Source organism: Somniosus microcephalus, unplaced genomic scaffold (assembly GCF_052327205.1).
Source record: "Somniosus microcephalus isolate GS21.2 unplaced genomic scaffold, FLI_Smic_1.0 unresolved_chr8, whole genome shotgun sequence".
Lineage (NCBI taxonomy): Eukaryota > Metazoa > Chordata > Chondrichthyes > Squaliformes > Somniosidae > Somniosus > Somniosus microcephalus.
The window spans coordinates 42447471-42466107 of record NW_028225186.1 but is presented as its reverse complement, the minus strand read 5'-3'; positions in this window follow the sequence as shown (position 1 = coordinate 42466107).

The window sequence follows — 18637 nt, the reverse complement described above, 5'->3', positions numbered from 1 at the left end:
TTCCCTAGCCACAAACTCCGGTTCCTAGCCACAAACTCCGTTCCACACCACAAACTCTGTTCCCTAGCCACAAACTCCGGTTCCTAGCCACAAACTCCGTTCCCTAGCCACAAACTCCGGTTCCTAGCCACAAACTCCGTTCCCTAGCCACAAATTCCGTTCCCTAGCCACAAACTCCGTTCCCCGCCACAAACTCCGTTCCCTAGCCATAAATTCCGCTCCCCTCCACAAACTCTGTTCCCTAGCCACAAACTCCGTTCCCTAGCCACAAACTCCGTACCCTAGCCACAAACTCCGTTCCCTAGCCACAAACTCCGTTCCCTAGCCACAAACTCCGTTCCCTAGCCACAAAGTCCGTTCCTCGCCACAAACTCCGTTCCCTAGCCACAAACTCCGTTCCCGAGCCACAAACTCCGTTTCCTAGCCACAAACTCCGTTCCCCGCCACAAACTCCGTTCCCCGCCACAAACTCCGTTCCCTAGCCACAAACTCCGTTCCCTAGCCACAAACTTCTTTCCCTAGCCACAAACTCCGTTCCCCACCACAAACTCCGTTCCCCGCCACAAACTCCGTTCCCTAGCCACAAACTCCGTTCCCTAGCCACAAACTCCGTTCCCTAGCCACAAACTCCGTTCCCCGCCACAAACTCCGTTCCCTAGCCATAAATTCCGTTCCCCTCCACAAACTCCGTTCCCTAGCCACAAACTCCGGTTCCTAGCCACAAATTCCGTTCCCCGCCACAAACTCCGTTCCCTAGCCACAAACTCCGGTTCCTAGCCACAAACTCCGTTCCCTAGCCACAAACTCCGTACCCTAGCCACAAACTCCGTTCCCTAGCCACAAACTCCGTTCCCTAGCCACAAACTCCGTTCCTCACCACAAACTCCGTTCCCTAGCCACAAACTCCGTTCCCTAGCCACAAACTCCGTTTCCCAGCCACAAATTCCGTTCCCCGCCACAAACTCCGTTCCCTAGCCACAAACTCCGGTTCCTAGCCACAAACTCCGTTCCACACCACAAACTCCGTTCCCTAGCCACAAACTCCGGTTCCTAGCCACAAACTCTGTTCCCTAGCCACAAACTCCGGTTCCTAGCCACAAACTCCGTTCCCTAGCCACAAACTCCGTTCCCTAGCCACAAACTCCGTTCCCCGCCACAAACTCCGTTCCCTAGCCATAAATTCCGTTCCCCTCCACAAACTCCGTTCCCTAGCAACAAACTCCGTTCCCTAGCCACAAACTCCGTACCCTAGCCACAAACTCCATTCCCTAGCCACAATCTCCGTTCCCTAGCCACAAACTCCGTTCCCTAGCCACAAACTCCGTTCCCTAGCCACAAACTCCGTTCCTCGCCACAAACTCCGTTCCCTAGCCACAAACTCCGTTCCCTAGCCACAAACTCCGTTTCCTAGCCACAAACTCCGTTCCCCGCCACAAACTCCGTTCCCCGCCACAAACTCCGTTCCCTAGCCACAAACTCCGGTTCCTAGCCACAAACCCCGTTCCCCGCCACAAACTCCGTTCCCCGCCACAAACTCCGTTCCCTAGCCATAAATTCCGTTCCCCTCCACAAACTCTGTTCCCTAGCCACAAACTCCGTTTCCCAGCCACAAATTCCGTTCCCCGCCACAAACTCCGTTCCCTAGCCACAAACTCCGGTTCCTAGCCACAAACTCCGTTCCACACCACAAACTCCGTTCCCTAGCCACAAACTCCGGTTCCTAGCCACAAATTTCGTTCCCTAGCCACAAACTCCGGTTCCTAGCCACAAACTCCGTTCCCTAGCCACAAACTCCGTTCCCTAGCCACAAACTCCGTTCCCCGCCACAAACTCCGTTCCCTAGCCATAAATTCCGTTCCCCTCCACAAACTCCGTTCCCTAGCCACAAACACCGTTCCCTAGCCACAAACTCCGTACCCTAGCCACAAACTCCGTTCCCTAGCCACAAACTCCGTTCCCTAGCCACAAACACCGTTCCCTAGCCACAAACTCCGTTCCCTAGCCACAAACTCCGTTCCTCACCACAAACTCCATTCCCTAGCCACAAACTCCGTTCCCTAGCCACAAACTCCATTTCCTAGCCACAAACTCCGTTCCCCGCCACAAACTCCGTTCCCCGCCACAAACTCCGTTCCCTAGCCACAAACCCCGTTCCCCACCACAAACTCCGTTCCCTAGCCACAAACTCCGTTCCCTTGCCACAAACTCCGTTCCCCGCCACAAACTCCGTTCCCTAGCCACAAACTCCGTTCCCTAGCCACAAACTCCGTTCCCTAGCCACAAACTCCGTTCCCTAGTCACAAACTCCGTTCCCTAGCCACAAACTCCGTTCCCGAGACACAAACTCCGTTTCCCGCCACAAACTCCGTTCCCCGCCACAAACTCCGTTCCCTAGCCACAAACTCCGTTCCCTAGCCACAAACTCCGTTCCCTAGCCACAAACTCCGTTCCCTAGACACAAACTCCGTTTCCCGCCACAAACTCCGTTTCCCGCCACAAACTCCGTTCCCCGCCACAAACTCCGTTCCCTAGCCACAAACTCCGTTCCCCGCCACAAAGTCCGTTCCCCGCCACAAACTCCATTCCCCACCACAAACTCCGTTCCCTAGCCACAAACTCCGTTCCCCACCACAAACTCCGTGTCCCCACCACAAACTCCGTTCCCTAGCCACAAACTCCGGTCCCCGCCACAAACTCCGTTCCCTAGCCACAAACTCCGTTCCCCACCACAAACTCCATTCCCCACCACAAAATCCGTTCCCTAGCCACAAACTCCGGTTCCTAGCCACAAACTCCATTCCCTAGCCACAAACTGCGTTCCCTAGCCACAAACTCCGGTTCCTAGCCACAAACTCCGTTCCCTAGCCACAAACTCCGTTCCCTAGCCACAAACTCCGTTCCCTAGCCACAAACTCCGTTCCCCGCCACAAACTCCGTTCCCCGCCACAAACTCCGTTCCCTAGCCACAAACTCCGTTCCCTAGCCACAAACTCCGTTCCCTAGCCACAAACTCCGTTCCTCACCACAAACTCCGTTCCCTAGCCACAAACTCCGTTCCCTAGCCACAAACTCTGTTTCCTAGCCACAAACTCCGTTCCCCGCCACAAACTCCGTTCCCCGCCACAAACTCCGTTCCCTAGCCACAAACTCCGTTCCCTAGCCACAAACCCTGTTCCCCGCCACAAACTCCGTTCCCTAGCCACAAACTCCGTTCCCTTGCCACAAACTCCGTTCCCCGCCACAAACTCCGTTCCCTAGCCACAAACTCCGTTCCCTAGCCACAAACTCCGTTCCCTAGCCACAAACTCCGTTCCCTAGCCACAAACTCCGTTCCCTAGCCACAAACTCCGTTCCCGAGACACAAACTCCGTTTCGCGCCACAAACTCCGTTCCCCGCCACAAACTCCGTTCCCTAGCCACAAACTCCGTTCCCTAGCCACAAACTCCGTTCCCTAGCCACAAACTCCGTTCCCTAGCCACAAACTCCGTACCCTAGCCACAAACTCCGTTCCCTAGCCACAAACTACGTTCCCTAGCCACAAACTCCGTTCCTCGCCACAAACTCCGTTCCCTAGCCACAAACTCCGTTCCCTAGCCACAAACTCCGTTTCCCAGCCACAAATTCCGTTCCCCGCCACAAACTCCGTTCCCTAGCCACAAACTCCGGTTCCTAGCCACAAACTCCGTTCCACACCACAAACTCTGTTCCCTAGCCACAAACTCCGGTTCCTAGCCACAAACTCCGTTCCCTAGCCACAAACTCCGGTTCCTAGCCACAAACTCCGTTCCCTAGCCACAAACTCCGTTCCCTAGCCACAAACTCCGTTCCCCGCCACAAACTCCGTTCCCTAGCCATAAATTCCGCTCCCCTCCACAAACTCTGTTCCCTAGCCACAAACTCCGTTCCCTAGCCACAAACTCCGTACCCTAGCCACAAACTCCGTTCCCTAGCCACAAACTCCGTTCCCTAGCCACAAACTCCGTTCCCTAGCCACAAAGTCCGTTCCTCGCTACAAACTCCGTTCCCTAGCCACAAACTCCGTTCCCGAGCCACAAACTCCGTTTCCTAGCCACAAACTCCGTTCCCCGCCACAAACTCCGTTCCCCGCCACAAACTCCGTTCCCTAGCCACAAACTCCGGTTCCTAGCCACAAACCCCGTTCCCCGCCACAAACTCCGTTCCCCGCCACAAACTCCGTTCCCTAGCCATAAATTCCGTTCCCCTCCACAAACTCCGTTCCCTAGCCACAAACTCCGGTTCCTAGCCACAAACTCCGTTCCCCGCCACAAACTCCGTTCCCTCGCCACAAACTCCGTTCCCTAGCCACAAACTCCGTTCCCTAGCCACAAACTCCGTTCCCTAGCCACAAACTCCGTTCCCCGCCACAAACTCCGTTCCCTAGCCACAAACTCCATTCCCTAGCCACAAACTCCAGTTCCTAGCCACAAACTCCGTTCCCTAGCCACAAACTCCGTTCCCCGCCACAAACTCCATTCCCCACCACAAACTCCGTTCCCTAGCCACAAACTCCGTTCCCCACCACAAACTCCGTGTCCCCACCACAAACTCCGTTCCCTCGCCACAAACTCCGGTCCCCGCCACAAACTCCGTTCCCTAGCCACAAACTCCGTTCCCCACCACAAACTCCATTCCCCACCACAAACTCCGTTCCCTAGCCACAAACTCCGGTTCCTAGCCACAAACTCCGTTCCCTAGCCACAAACTGCGTTCCCTAGCCACAAACTCCGGTTCCTAGTCACAAACTCCATTCCCTAGCCACAAACTCCGTTCCCTAGCCACAAACTCCGTTCCCTAGCCACAAACTCCGTTCCCCGCCACAAACTCCGTTCCCCGCCACAAACTCCGTTCCCTAGCCACAAACTCCGTTCCCTAGCCACAAACTCCGTTCCCTAGCCACAAACTCCGTTCCCCGCCACAAACTCCGTTCCCCGCCACAAATTCCGTTCCCTAGCCACAAACTCCGTTCCCCGCCACAAACTCCGTTCCCTAGCCATAAATTCCGTTCCCCTCCACAAACTCCGTTCCCTAGCCACAAACTCCGGTTCCTAGCCACAAACTCCGTTCCCCGCCACAAACTCCGTTCCCTAGCCACAAACTCCGGTTCCTAGCCACATACTCCGTTCCCTAGCCACAAACTCCGTACCCTAGCCACAAACTCCGTTCCCTAGCCACAAACTCCGTTCCCTAGCCACAAACTCCGTTCCTCGCCACAAACTCCGTTCCCTAGCCACAAACTCCGTTCCCTAGCCACAAACTCCGTTTCCCAGCCACAAATTCCGTTCCCCGCCACAAACTCCGTTCCCTAGCCACAAACTCCGGTTCCTAGCCACAAACTCCGTTCCACACCACAAACTCTGTTCCCTAGCCACAAACTCCGGTTCCTAGCCACAAACTCAGTTCACTAGCCACAAACTCCGGTTCCTAGCCACAAACTCCGTTCCCTAGCCACAAACTCCGTTCCCTAGCCACAAACTCCGTTCCCTAGCCACAAACACCGTTCCCCGCCACAAACTCCGTTCCCCGCCACAAACTCCGTTCCCTAGCCACAAACTCCGGTTCCTAGCCACAAACCCCGTTCCCCGCCACAAACTCCGTTCCCTAGCCACAAACTCCGGTTCCTAGCCACAAACTCCGTTCCACACCACAAACTCTGTTCCCTAGCCACAAACTCCGGTTCCTAGCCACAAACTCCGTTCCCTAGCCACAAACTCCGTTCCCTAGCCACAAACTCCGGTTCCTAGCCACAAACTCCGTTCCCCGCCACAAACTCCGTTCCCTCGCCACAAACTCCGTTCCCTAGCCACAAACTCCGTTCCCTAGCCACAAACTCCGTTCCCGAGCCACAAACTCTGTTCCCCGCCACAAACTCCGTTCCCTAGCCACAAACTCCATTCCCTAGCCACAAACTCCAGTTCCTAGCCACAAACTCCGTTCCCTAGCCACAAACTCCGTTCCCCGCCACAAACTCCATTCCCCACCACAAACTCCGTTCCCTAGCCACAAACTCCATTCCCCACCACAAACTCCGTGTCCCCACCACAAACTCCGTTCCCTAGCCACAAACTCCGGTCCCCGCCACAAACTCCGTTCCCTAGCCACAAACTCCGTTCCCCACCACAAACTCCATTCCCCACCACAAACTCCGTTCCCTAGCCACAAACTCCGGTTCCTAGCCACAAACTCCGTTCCCTAGCCACAAACTGCGTTCCTTAGCCACAAACTCCGGTTCCTAGCCACAAACTCCATTCCCTAGCCACAAACTCCGTTCCCTAGCCACAAACTCTGTTCCCTAGCCACAAACTCCGTTCCCCGCCACAAACTCCGTTCACCGCCACAAACTCCGTTCCCTAGCCACAAACTCCGTTCCCTAGCCACAAACTCCGTTCCCTAGCCACAAACTCCGTTCCCCGCCACAAACTCCGTTCCCTAGCCATAAATTCCGTTCCCCTCCACAAACTCCGTTCCCTAGCCACAAACTCCGGTTCCTAGCCACAAACTCCGTTCCCCGCCACAAACTCCGTTCCCTAGCCACAAACTCCGGTTCCTAGCCACAAACTCCGTTCCCTAGCCACAAACTCCGTACCCTAGCCACAAACTCCGTTCCCTAGCCACAAACTCCGTTCCCTAGCCACAAACTCCGTTCCTCGCCACAAACTCCGTTCCCTAGCCACAAACTCCGTTCCCTAGCCACAAACTCCGTTTCCCAGCCACAAATTCCGTTCCCCACCACAAACTCCGTTCCCTAGCCACAAACTCCGGTTCCTAGCCACAAACTCCGTTCCACACCACAAACTCTGTTCCCTAGCCACAAACTCCGGTTCCTAGCCACAAACTCCGTTCCCTAGCCACAAACTCCGGTTCCTAGCCACAAACTCCGTTCCCTAGCCACAAACTCCGTTCCCTAGCCACAAACTCCGTTCCCCGCCACAAACTCCGTTCCCTAGCCATAAATTCCGCTCCCCTCCACAAACTCTGTTCCCTAGCCACAAACTCCGTTCCCTAGCCACAAACTCCGTACCCTAGCCACAAACTCCGTTCCCCGCCACAAACTCCGTTCCCTAGCCACAAACTCCGTTCCCTAGCCACAAACTCCGTTCCCTAGCCACAAACTCCGTTCCCTAGCCACAAACTCCGTACCCTAGCCACAAACTCCGTTCCCTAGCCACAAACTCCGTTCCCTAGCCACAAACTCCGTTCCTCGCCACAAACTCCGTTCCCTAGCCACAAACTCCGTTCCCTAGCCACAAACTCCGTTTCCCAGCCACAAATTCCATTCCCCGCCACAAACTCCGTTCCCTAGCCACAAACTCCGGTTCCTAGCCACAAACTCCGTTCCACACCACAAACTCTGTTCCCTAGCCACAAACTCCGGTTCCTAGCCACAAACTCCGTTCCCTAGCCACAAACTCCGGTTCCTAGCCACAAACTCCGTTCCCTAGCCAAAAACTCCGTTCCCTAGCCACAAACTCCGGTTCCTAGCCACAAACTCCGTTCCCCGCCACAAACTCCGTTCCCTCGCCACAAACTCCGTTCCCTAGCCACAAACTCCGTTCCCTAGCCACAAACTCCGTTCCCGAGCCACAAACTCTGTTCCCCGCCACAAAATCCGTTCCCTAGCCACAAACTCCATTCCCTAGCCACAAACTCCAGTTCCTAGCCACAAACTCCGTTCCCTAGCCACAAACTCCGTTCCCCGCCACAAACTCCATTCCCCACCACAAACTCCGTTCCCTAGCCACAAACTCCGTTCCCCACCACAAACTCCGTGTCCCCACCACAAACTCCGTTCCCTAGCCACAAACTCCGGTCCCCGCCACAAACTCCGTTCCCTAGCCACAAACTCCGTTCCCCACCACAAACTCCATTCCCCACCACAAACTCCGTTCCCTAGCCACAAACTCCGGTTCCTAGCCACAAACTCCGTTCCCTAGCCACAAACTGCGTTCCTTAGCCACAAACTCCGTTCCCTAGCCACAAACTCCGTTCCCTAGCCACAAACTCCGTTCCCGAGCCACAAACTCTGTTCCCCGCCACAAACTCCGTTCCCTAGCCACAAACTCCATTCCCTAGCCACAAACTCCAGTTCCTAGCCACAAACTCCGTTCCCGAGCCACAAACTCTGTTCCCCGCCACAAAATCCGTTCCCTAGCCACAAACTCCATTCCCTAGCCACAAACTCCAGTTCCTAGCCACAAACTCCGTTCCCTAGCCACAAACTCCGTTCCCCGCCACAAACTCCATTCCCCACCACAAACTCCGTTCCCTAGCCACAAACTCCGTTCCCCACCACAAACTCCGTGTCCCCACCACAAACTCCGTTCCCTAGCCACAAACTCCGGTCCCCGCCACAAACTCCGTTCCCTAGCCACAAACTCCGTTCCCCACCACAAACTCCATTCCCCACCACAAACTCCGTTCCCTAGCCACAAACTCCGGTTCCTAGCCACAAACTCCGTTCCCTAGCCACAAACTGCGTTCCTTAGCCACAAACTCCGTTCCCTAGCCACAAACTCTACACCTGTGCAGAGATGGAACTGATGTTCTCGGGGTAATTTTTGATAAAGCAGTTCGGGAGCATTTAAACTAGTATGGCAGGGGGCTAGAAACCTATGTAGTGAAATAGAGGAAAGTGAAAGGCAGACAGAAATAAATGATAAAAGGGTGAGGAACAAAAAACAAAGGGCCAAACTAATTCATAAAAAATGTGAGCATAAAAAAAGCCTGAGGGTTTTATACCTTAATGCGAGAAGCATCAGGAACAAGGTAGATGAATTAGCTGTGGAAATAGAGGTTAATAATTATGACCTAATTGGGATTACGGAAACATGGTTGCAGGGTGAGCAGGGCTGGGAGCTTAACATACAGGGGTATTCAGTATTTAGGAAGGATCGACAAAAAAGAAAGGGAGGAGGGGTAGCATTGCTAGTAAAAGAGGGGATAAATGCAATTGAAAGGAAGGATATTAACTCAGTTAATACAGAATCTATATGGGTGGAGCTAAGAAATAGCGAGGGGCGAAAAACATTAATAGGAGTGGTATATAGGCCTCCAAATAGTAAAATAGAGGTTAGGGAGGGCATCACGAGGGAAATTAGAGAAGCGTGCAATAAGAGCACAGCTGTCATCATAGGTGACTTTAACTTACATATAGATTGGACTAGCCTAATCAGTAAAAATAATGAGGAGGAGGAATTCCTTGAGTGTTTGAGGGATGGTTATCTGGATCAATATGTCGAGGAACCAACTCGGGAACAGGCTATATTGGACTGGGTACTGTGCAATGAGAAGGGACTAATCAGTAATCTTGTTGTACGGGGACCCTTGGGTCAGAGCGATCATAACATGATCGATTTCTCACTCGAAATGGAGAGCGAAGAAATTGACTCAGAGACTAAGGTCCTGAATTTAAACAAGGGGAATTATGATGCCATGAGACGGGAACTGAGTAGGTCTGATTGGACAACGTTCCTGGGAGGACTGGAGGTAGATAAACAATGGCAAACATTTAAAGATAGAATGACAAAATTGCAAAAATTGTTTATACCAATCTGGCATAAAAGGAAATCTAAAAAGGTGACTCAACCGTGGATAACAGGGGAAATTAGAGACAGCATAAAATCCAAAGATAGGGCGTATAAAATAGCCAAAAAAAGCGCCAGAGCGGAAGATTGGGAACAGTTTAAGATAGAGCAAAGGAGGGCAAAGGGCATAATCAAGAGGGGCAAAATAGCTTACGAAAACAAGCTGGCGGAAAATATAAAAACTAACTCCAAAAGCTTTTATAAGTATATCAAAAGGAAAAGACTGGTGAAAACCAAAGTTGGTCCATTGCAGTCAGATACGGGGGAATATATAATGGGAAATAAGGAAATGGCAGATCAACTAAATGCATACTTTGGGTCAGTCTTTACGAAGGAAGACACAAAAAACCTCCCTGGGATATCGGGAAAAATAGGGACATTGGCAAAGGAGGAACTGACGCAAATCAATATCTCTAAGGATATGGTGTTAAGGAAGCTAAAGGGATTGAAGGTGGACAAATCCCCAGGGCCTGATAACATGCATCCTAGGGTACTGAAGGAGGTGGCCCTAGAGATAGCGGATGCACTAAGGATGATTTTTCAGAATTCATTAGACTCGGGAACAGTGCCGATGGATTGGAGGGTAGCTAACGTTACCCCACTATTCAAAAAGGGGGGTAGGGAAAAAGCAGGTAATTACAGACCTGTAAGCCTTACATCAGTTGTGGGCAAAATGCTGGAGTCCATCATTAAGGATGAAATAGCGGAGCACTTAGCAAATGGGGACAGGATAGGACAGAGTCAACATGGATTTACAAAGGGTAAATCGTGCTTGACTAATCTATTGGAATTTTTTGAGGGAGTAACTGGTAGAATAGATGGGGGAGAGCCAGTAGATGTGGTGTACCTGGACTTCCAAAAGGCCTTCGATAAGGTCCCACATAAAAGATTAGCATGGAAAATTGAGGCTCATGGGATAAAGGGGAAAGTTTTGGCGTGGATAGGGAACTGGCTGTCAGATAGAAAACAGAGAGTTGGAATAAACGGCTCATTTTCTGAATGGCAGGCAGTAACAAGTGGGGTACCACAGGGATCTGTCCTGGGCCCCCAGCTGTTCACAATTTACATTAATGACCTGGATCAGGGAGTCGGATGCAGCATTTCCAAATTTGCAGACGACACTAAACTAGGAGGGGGGGTGGGCTCAGAGGAAGAGACCAGGAAGCTCCAGAGCGATTTGGACAGACTGGGCGATTGGGCGGATAAATGGCAGATGCACTATAATGTGGACAAGTGCGAAGTTATCCACCTTGGGTGCAGGAACGGGAGGGCAAATTATTATTTAAATGGCAATAGATTGGGAGAGGGGGAAGTACAGAGAGACCTGGGTGTTCTTGTACACCAGTCACTGAAGGCGAGCATGCAGGTGCAACAGGCGGTCAAGAAGGCAAACGGTATGCTGGCCTTCATAGCAAAAGGGTTAGAATACAGGAACAGGGATACCTTGCTGCAGCTGTACAGGGCACTGGTGAGACCACACCTCGAGTACTGTGTACAGTTTTGGTCGCCTCATCTGAGGAAGGATGTTCTTGCCATGGAGGGGGTGCAGCGGCGATTCACCAGGCTGATACCAGGAATGGCGGGAATGACCTATGAGGAGAGACTATGTAGTTTAGGGATGTACACACTGGAGTTTAGAAGATTGAGAGGGGACCTCATAGAAGTGTATAAAATTCTGACAGGTCTAGACAGACTGGATGCAGAAGGAATGTTTCCCTTGGCGGGTGAGAACAGAACTAGAGGACATAATTTGAGGATAAGGGCTAAACCATTTAGGACAGAGATGAGGGGGAATTTCTTCACTCAGAGAGTGGTGAACCTGTGGAACTCATTGCCACAGAGGGCAGTGTACGCCAGCTCATTAAATATATTTAAGAGGGAATTAGATATATTTCTACGGGCAAAAGGGGTTAAGGGTTACGGAGAGAAGGCGGGGACGGGATACTGAATTAAAAGATCAGCCATGATCTCATCGAATGGCGGAGCAGGCACGAAGGGCCGAATGGCCTACTCCTGCTCCTATCTTCTATGTATCTATGTATCTATGTAAACTCCGTTCCCTAGCCACAAACTCCGTTCCCGAGCCACAAACTCTGTTCCCCGCCACAAACTCCGTTCCCTAGCCACAAACTCCATTCCCTAGCCACAAACTCCAGTTCCTAGCCACAAACTCCGTTCCCTAGCCACAAACTCCGTTCCCCGCCACAAACTCCATTCCCCACCACAAACTCCGTTCCCTAGCCACAAACTCCATTCCCCACCACAAACTCCGTGTCCCCACCACAAACTCCGTTCCCTAGCCACAAACTCCGGTCCCCGCCACAAACTCCGTTCCCTAGCCACAAACTCCGTTCCCCACCACAAACTCCATTCCCCACCACAAACTCCGTTCCCTAGCCACAAACTCCGGTTCCTAGCCACAAACTCCGTTCCCTAGCCACAAACTGCGTTCCTTAGCCACAAACTCCGGTTCCTAGCCACAAACTCCATTCCCTAGCCACAAACTCCGTTCCCTAGCCACAAACTCTGTTCCCTAGCCACAAACTCCGTTCCCCGCCACAAACTCCGTTCCCCGCCACAAACTCCGTTCCCTAGCCACAAACTCCGTTCCCTAGCCACAAACTCCGTTCCCTAGCCACAAACTCCGTTCCCCGCCACAAACTCCGTTCCCTAGCCATAAATTCCGTTCCCCTCCACAAACTCCGTTCCCTAGCCACAAACTCCGGTTCCTAGCCACAAACTCCGTTCCCCGCCACAAACTCCGTTCCCTAGCCACAAACTCCGGTTCCTAGCCACAAACTCTGTTCCCTAGCCACAAACTCCGTACCCTAGCCACAAACTCCGTTCCCTAGCCACAAACTCCGTTCCCTAGCCACAAACTCCGTTCCTCGCCACAAACTCCGTTCCCTAGCCACAAACTCCGTTCCCTAGCCACAAACTCCGTTTCCCAGCCACAAATTCCGTTCCCCACCACAAACTCCGTTCCCTAGCCACAAACTCCGGTTCCTAGCCACAAACTCCGTTCCACACCACAAACTCTGTTCCCTAGCCACAAACTCCGGTTCCTAGCCACAAACTCCGTTCCCTAGCCACAAACTCCGGTTCCTAGCCACAAACTCCGTTCCCTAGCCACAAACTCCGTTCCCTAGCCACAAACTCCGTTCCCCGCCACAAACTCCGTTCCCTAGCCATAAATTCCGCTCCCCTCCACAAACTCTGTTCCCTAGCCACAAACTCCGTTCCCTAGCCACAAACTCCGTACCCTAGCCACAGACTCCGTTCCCCGCCACAAACTCCGTTCCCTAGCCACAAACTCCGTTCCCTAGCCACAAACTCCGTTCCCTAGCCACAAACTCCGTTCCCTAGCCACAAACTCCGTACCCTAGCCACAAACTCCGTTCCCTAGCCACAAACTCCGTTCCCTAGCCACAAACTCCGTTCCTCGCCACAAACTCCGTTCCCTAGCCACAAACTCCGTTCCCTAGCCACAAACTCCGTTTCCCAGCCACAAATTCCATTCCCCGCCACAAACTCCGTTCCCTAGCCACAAACTCCGGTTCCTAGCCACAAACTCCGTTCCACACCACAAACTCTGTTCCCTAGCCACAAACTCCGGTTCCTAGCCACAAACTCCGTTCCCTAGCCACAAACTCCGGTTCCTAGCCACAAACTCCGTTCCCTAGCCAAAAACTCCGTTCCCTAGCCACAAACTCCGGTTCCTAGCCACAAACTCCGTTCCCCGCCACAAACTCCGTTCCCTCGCCACAAACTCCGTTCCCTAGCCACAAACTCCGTTCCCTAGCCACAAACTCCGTTCCCGAGCCACAAACTCTGTTCCCCGCCACAAAATCCGTTCCCTAGCCACAAACTCCATTCCCTAGCCACAAACTCCAGTTCCTAGCCACAAACTCCGTTCCCTAGCCACAAACTCCGTTCCCCGCCACAAACTCCATTCCCCACCACAAACTCCGTTCCCTAGCCACAAACTCCGTTCCCCACCACAAACTCCGTGTCCCCACCACAAACTCCGTTCCCTAGCCACAAACTCCGGTCCCCGCCACAAACTCCGTTCCCTAGCCACAAACTCCGTTCCCCACCACAAACTCCATTCCCCACCACAAACTCCGTTCCCTAGCCACAAACTCCGGTTCCTAGCCACAAACTCCGTTCCCTAGCCACAAACTGCGTTCCTTAGCCACAAACTCCGGTTCCTAGCCACAAACTCCATTCCCTAGCCACAAACTCCGTTCCCTAGCCACAAACTCCGTTCCCTAGCCACAAACTCCGTTCCCCGCCACAAACTCCGTTCCCCGCCACAAACTCCGTTCCCTAGCCACAAACTCCGTTCCCTAGCCACAAACTCCGTTCCCCGCCACAAACTCCGTTCCCTAGCCACCAACTCCGTTCCCTAGCCACAAACTCCGTTCCCTAGCCACAAACTCCGTTCCCTAGCCACAAACTCCGTTCCCCGCCACAAACTCCGTTCCCCGCCACAAACTCCGTTCCCTAGCCACAAACTCCGTTCCCTAGCCACAAACTCCGTTCCCTAGCCACAAACTCCGTTCCCCGCCACAAACTCCGTTCCCTAGCCATAAATTCCGTTCCCCTCCACAAACTCCGTTCCCTAGCCACAAACTCCGGTTCCTAGCCACAAACTCCGTTCCACACCACAAACTCTGTTCCCTAGCCACAAACTCCGGTTCCTAGCCACAAACTCCGTTCCCTAGCCACAAACTCCGGTTCCTAGCCACAAACTCCGTTCCCTAGATACAAACTCCGTTCCCTAGCCACAAACTCCGTTCCCCGCCACAAACTCCGTTCCCTAGCCATAAATTCCGCTCCCCTCCACAAACTCTGTTCCCTAGCCACAAACTCCGTTCCCTAGCCACAAACTCCGTACCCTAGCCACAAACTCCGTTCCCTAGCCACAAACTCCGTTCCCTAGCCACAAACTCCGTTCCCTAGCCACAAACTCCGTTCCCTAGCCACAAAGTCCGTTCCTCGCCACAAACTCTGTTCCCTAGCCACAAACTCCGTTCCCTAGCCACAAACTCCGCTTCCTAGCCACAAACTCCTTTCCCCGCCACAAACTCCGTTCCCCGCCACAAACTCCGTTCCCTAGCCACAAACTCCGGTTCCTAGCCACAAACCCCGTTCCCCGCCACAAACTCCGTTCCCCGCCACAAACTCCGTTCCCTAGCCATAAATTCCGTTCCCCTCCACAAACTCCGTTCCCTAGCCACAAACTCCGGTTCCTAGCCACAAACTCCGTTCCCTAGCCACAAACTGCGTTCCCTAGCCACAAACTCCGGTTCCTAGCCACAAACTCCGTTCCCTAGCCACAAACTCCGTTCCCTAGCCACAAAGTCCGTTCCCCGCCACACACTCCGTTCCCCGCCACAAACTCCGTTCCCTAGCCACAAACTCCGTTCCCTAGCCACAAACTCCGTTCCCTAGCCACAAAACAAACTCCGTTCCTCACCACAAACTCCGTTCCCTAGCCACAAACTCCGTTCCCTAGCCACAAACTCCGTTTCCTAGCCACAAACTCTGTTCCCCGCCACAAACTCCGTTCCCCGCCACAAACTCCGTTCCCTAGCCACAAACTCCGTTCCCGAGCCACAAACCCTGTTCCCCGCCACAAACTCCGTTCCCTAGCCACAAACTCCGTTCCCTTGCCACAAACTCCGTTCCCCGCCACAAACTCCGTTCCCTAGCCACAAACTCCGTTCCCTAGCCACAAACTCCGTTCCCTAGCCACAACTCCGTTCCCTAGCCACAAACTCCGTTCCCTAGCCACAAACTCCGTTCCCGAGACACAAACTCCGTTTCCCGCCACAAACTCCGTTCCCCGCCACAAACTCCGTTCCCTAGCCACAAACTCCGTTCCCTAGCCACAAACTCCGTTCCCTAGCCACAAACTCCGTACCCTAGCCACAAACTCCGTTCCCTAGCCACAAACTCCGTTCCCTAGCCACAAACTCCGTTCCTCGCCACAAACTCCGTTCCCTAGCCACAAACTCCGTTCCCTAGCCACAAACTCCGTTTCCCAGCCACAAATTCCGTTCCCCGCCACAAACTCCGTTCCCTAGCCACAAACTCCGGTTCCTAGCCACAAACTCCGTTCCACACCACAAACTCTGTTCCCTAGCCACAAACTCCGGTTCCTAGCCACAAACTCCGTTCCCTAGCCACAAACTCCGGTTCCTAGCCACAAACTCCGTTCCCTAGCCACAAACTCCGTTCCCTAGCCACAAACTCCGTTCCCCGCCACAAACTCCGTTCCCTAGCCATAAATTCCGCTCCCCTCCACAAACTCTGTTCCCTAGCCACAAACTCCGTTCCCTAGCCACAAACTCCGTACCCTAGCCACAAACTCCGTTCCCTAGCCACAAACTCCGTTCCCTAGCCACAAACTCCGTTCCCTAGCCACAAAGTCCGTTCCTCGCCACAAACTCCGTTCCCTAGCCACAAACTCCGTTCCCGAGCCACAAACTCCGTTTCCTAGCCACAAACTCCGTTCCCTGCCACAAACTCCGTTCCCCGCTACAAACTCCGTTCCCTAGCCACAAACTCCGGTTCCTAGCCACAAACCCCGTTCCCCGCCACAAACTCCGTTCCCCGCCACAAACTCCGTTCCCTAGCCATAAATTCCGTTCCACTCCACAAACTCCGTTCCCTAGCCACAAACTCCGGTTCCTAGCCACAAACTCCGTTCCCCGTCACAAACTCCGTTCCCTCGCCACAAACTCCGTTCCCTAGCCGCAAACTCCGTTCCCTAGCCACAAACTCCGTTCCCTAGCCACAAACTCCGTTCCCCGCCACAAACTCCGTTCCCTAGCCACAAACTCCATTCCCTAGCCACAAACTCCAGTTCCTAGCCACAAACTCCGTTCCCTAGCCACAAACTCCGTTCCCCGCCACAAACTCCGTGTCCCCACCACAAACTCCGTTCCCTCGCCACAAACTCCGGTCCCCGCCACAAACTCCGTTCCCTAGCCACAAACTCCGTTCCCCACCACAAACTCCATTCCCCACCACAAACTCCGTTCCCTAGCCACAAACTCCGGTTCCTAGCCACAAACTCCGTTCCCTAGCCACAAACTGCGTTCCCTAGCCACAAACTCCGGTTCCTAGCCACAAACTCCATTCCCTAGCCACAAACTCCGTTCCCTAGCCACAAACTCCGTTCCCTAGCCACAAACTCCGTTCCCCGCCACAAACTCCGTTCCCCGCCACAAACTCCGTTCCCTAGCCACAAACTCCGTTCCCTAGCCACAAACTCCGTTCCCTAGCCACAAACTCCGTTCCCCGCCACAAACTCCGTTCCCCGCCACAAACTCCGTTCCCTACCCATAAATTCCGTTCCCCTCCACAAACTCCGTTCCCTAGCCACAAACTCCGGTTCCTAGCCACAAACTCCGTTCCCCGCCACAAACTCCGTTCCCTAGCCACAACTCCGGTTCCTAGCCACAAACTCCGTTCCCTAGCCACAAACTCCGTACCCTCGCCACAATATCCGTTCCCTAGCCACAAACTCCGTTCCCTAGCCACAAACTCCGTTCCTCGCCACAAACTCCGTTCCCTAGCCACAAACTCCGTTCCCTAGCCACAAACTCCGTTTCCCAGCCACAAATTCCGTTCCCCGCCACAAACTCCGTTCCCTAGCCACAAACTCCGTTCCCCACCACAAACTCCATTCCCCACCACAAACTCCGTTCCCTAGCCACAAACTCCGGTTCCTAGCCACAAACTCCGTTCCCTAGCCACAAACTGCGTTCCTTAGCCACAAACTCCGGTTCCTAGCCACAAACTCCATTCCCTAGCCACAAACTCCGTTCCCTAGCCACAAACTCCGTTCCCTAGCCACAAACTCCGTTCCCCGCCACAAACTCCGTTCCCCGCCACAAACTCCGTTCCCTAGCCACAAACTCCGTTCCCTAGCCACAAACTCCGTTCCCCGCCACAAACTCCGTTCCCTAGCCACCAACTCCGTTCCCTAGCCACAAACTCCGTTCCCTAGCCACAAACTCCGTTCCCTAGCCACAAACTCCGTTCCCTAGCCACAAACTCCGTTTCCTAGCCACAAACTCTGTTCCCCGCCACAAACTCCGTTCCCCGCCACAAACTCCGTTCCCTAGCCACAAACTCCGTTCCCGAGCCACAAACCCTGTTCCCCGCCACAAACTCCGTTCCCTAGCCACAAACTCCGTTCCCTTGCCACAAACTCCGTTCCCCGCCACAAACTCCGTTCCCTAGCCACAAACTCCGTTCCCTAGCCACAAACTCCGTTCCCTAGCCACAACTCCGTTCCCTAGCCACAAACTCCGTTCCCTAGCCACAAACTCCGTTCCCGAGACACAAACTCCGTTTCCGCCACAAACTCCGTTCCCCGCCACAAACTCCGTTCCCTAGCCACAAACTCCGTTCCCTAGCCACAAACTCCGTTCCCTAGCCACAAACTCCGTACCCTAGCCACAAACTCCGTTCCCTAGCCACAAACTCCGTTCCCTAGCCACAAACTCCGTTCCTCGCCACAAACTCCGTTCCCTAGCCACAAACTCCGTTCCCTAGCCACAAACTCCGTTTCCCAGCCACAAATTCCGTTCCCCGCCACAAACTCCGTTCCCTAGCCACAAACTCCGGTTCCTAGCCACAAAAACCCTCCGTTCCACACCACAAACTCTGTTCCCTAGCCACAAACTCCGGTTCCTAGCCACAAACTCCGTTCCCTAGCCACAAACTCCGGTTCCTAGCCACAAACTCCGTTCCCTAGCCACAAACTCCGTTCCCTAGCCACAAACTCCGTTCCCCGCCACAAACTCCGTTCCCTAGCCATAAATTCCGCTCCCCTCCACAAACTCTGTTCCCTAGCCACAAACTCCGTTCCCTAGCCACAAACTCCGTACCCTAGCCACAAACTCCGTTCCCTAGCCACAAACTCCGTTCCCTAGCCACAAACTCCGTTCCCTAGCCACAAAGTCCGTTCCTCGCCACAAACTCCGTTCCCTAGCCACAAACTCCGTTCCCGAGC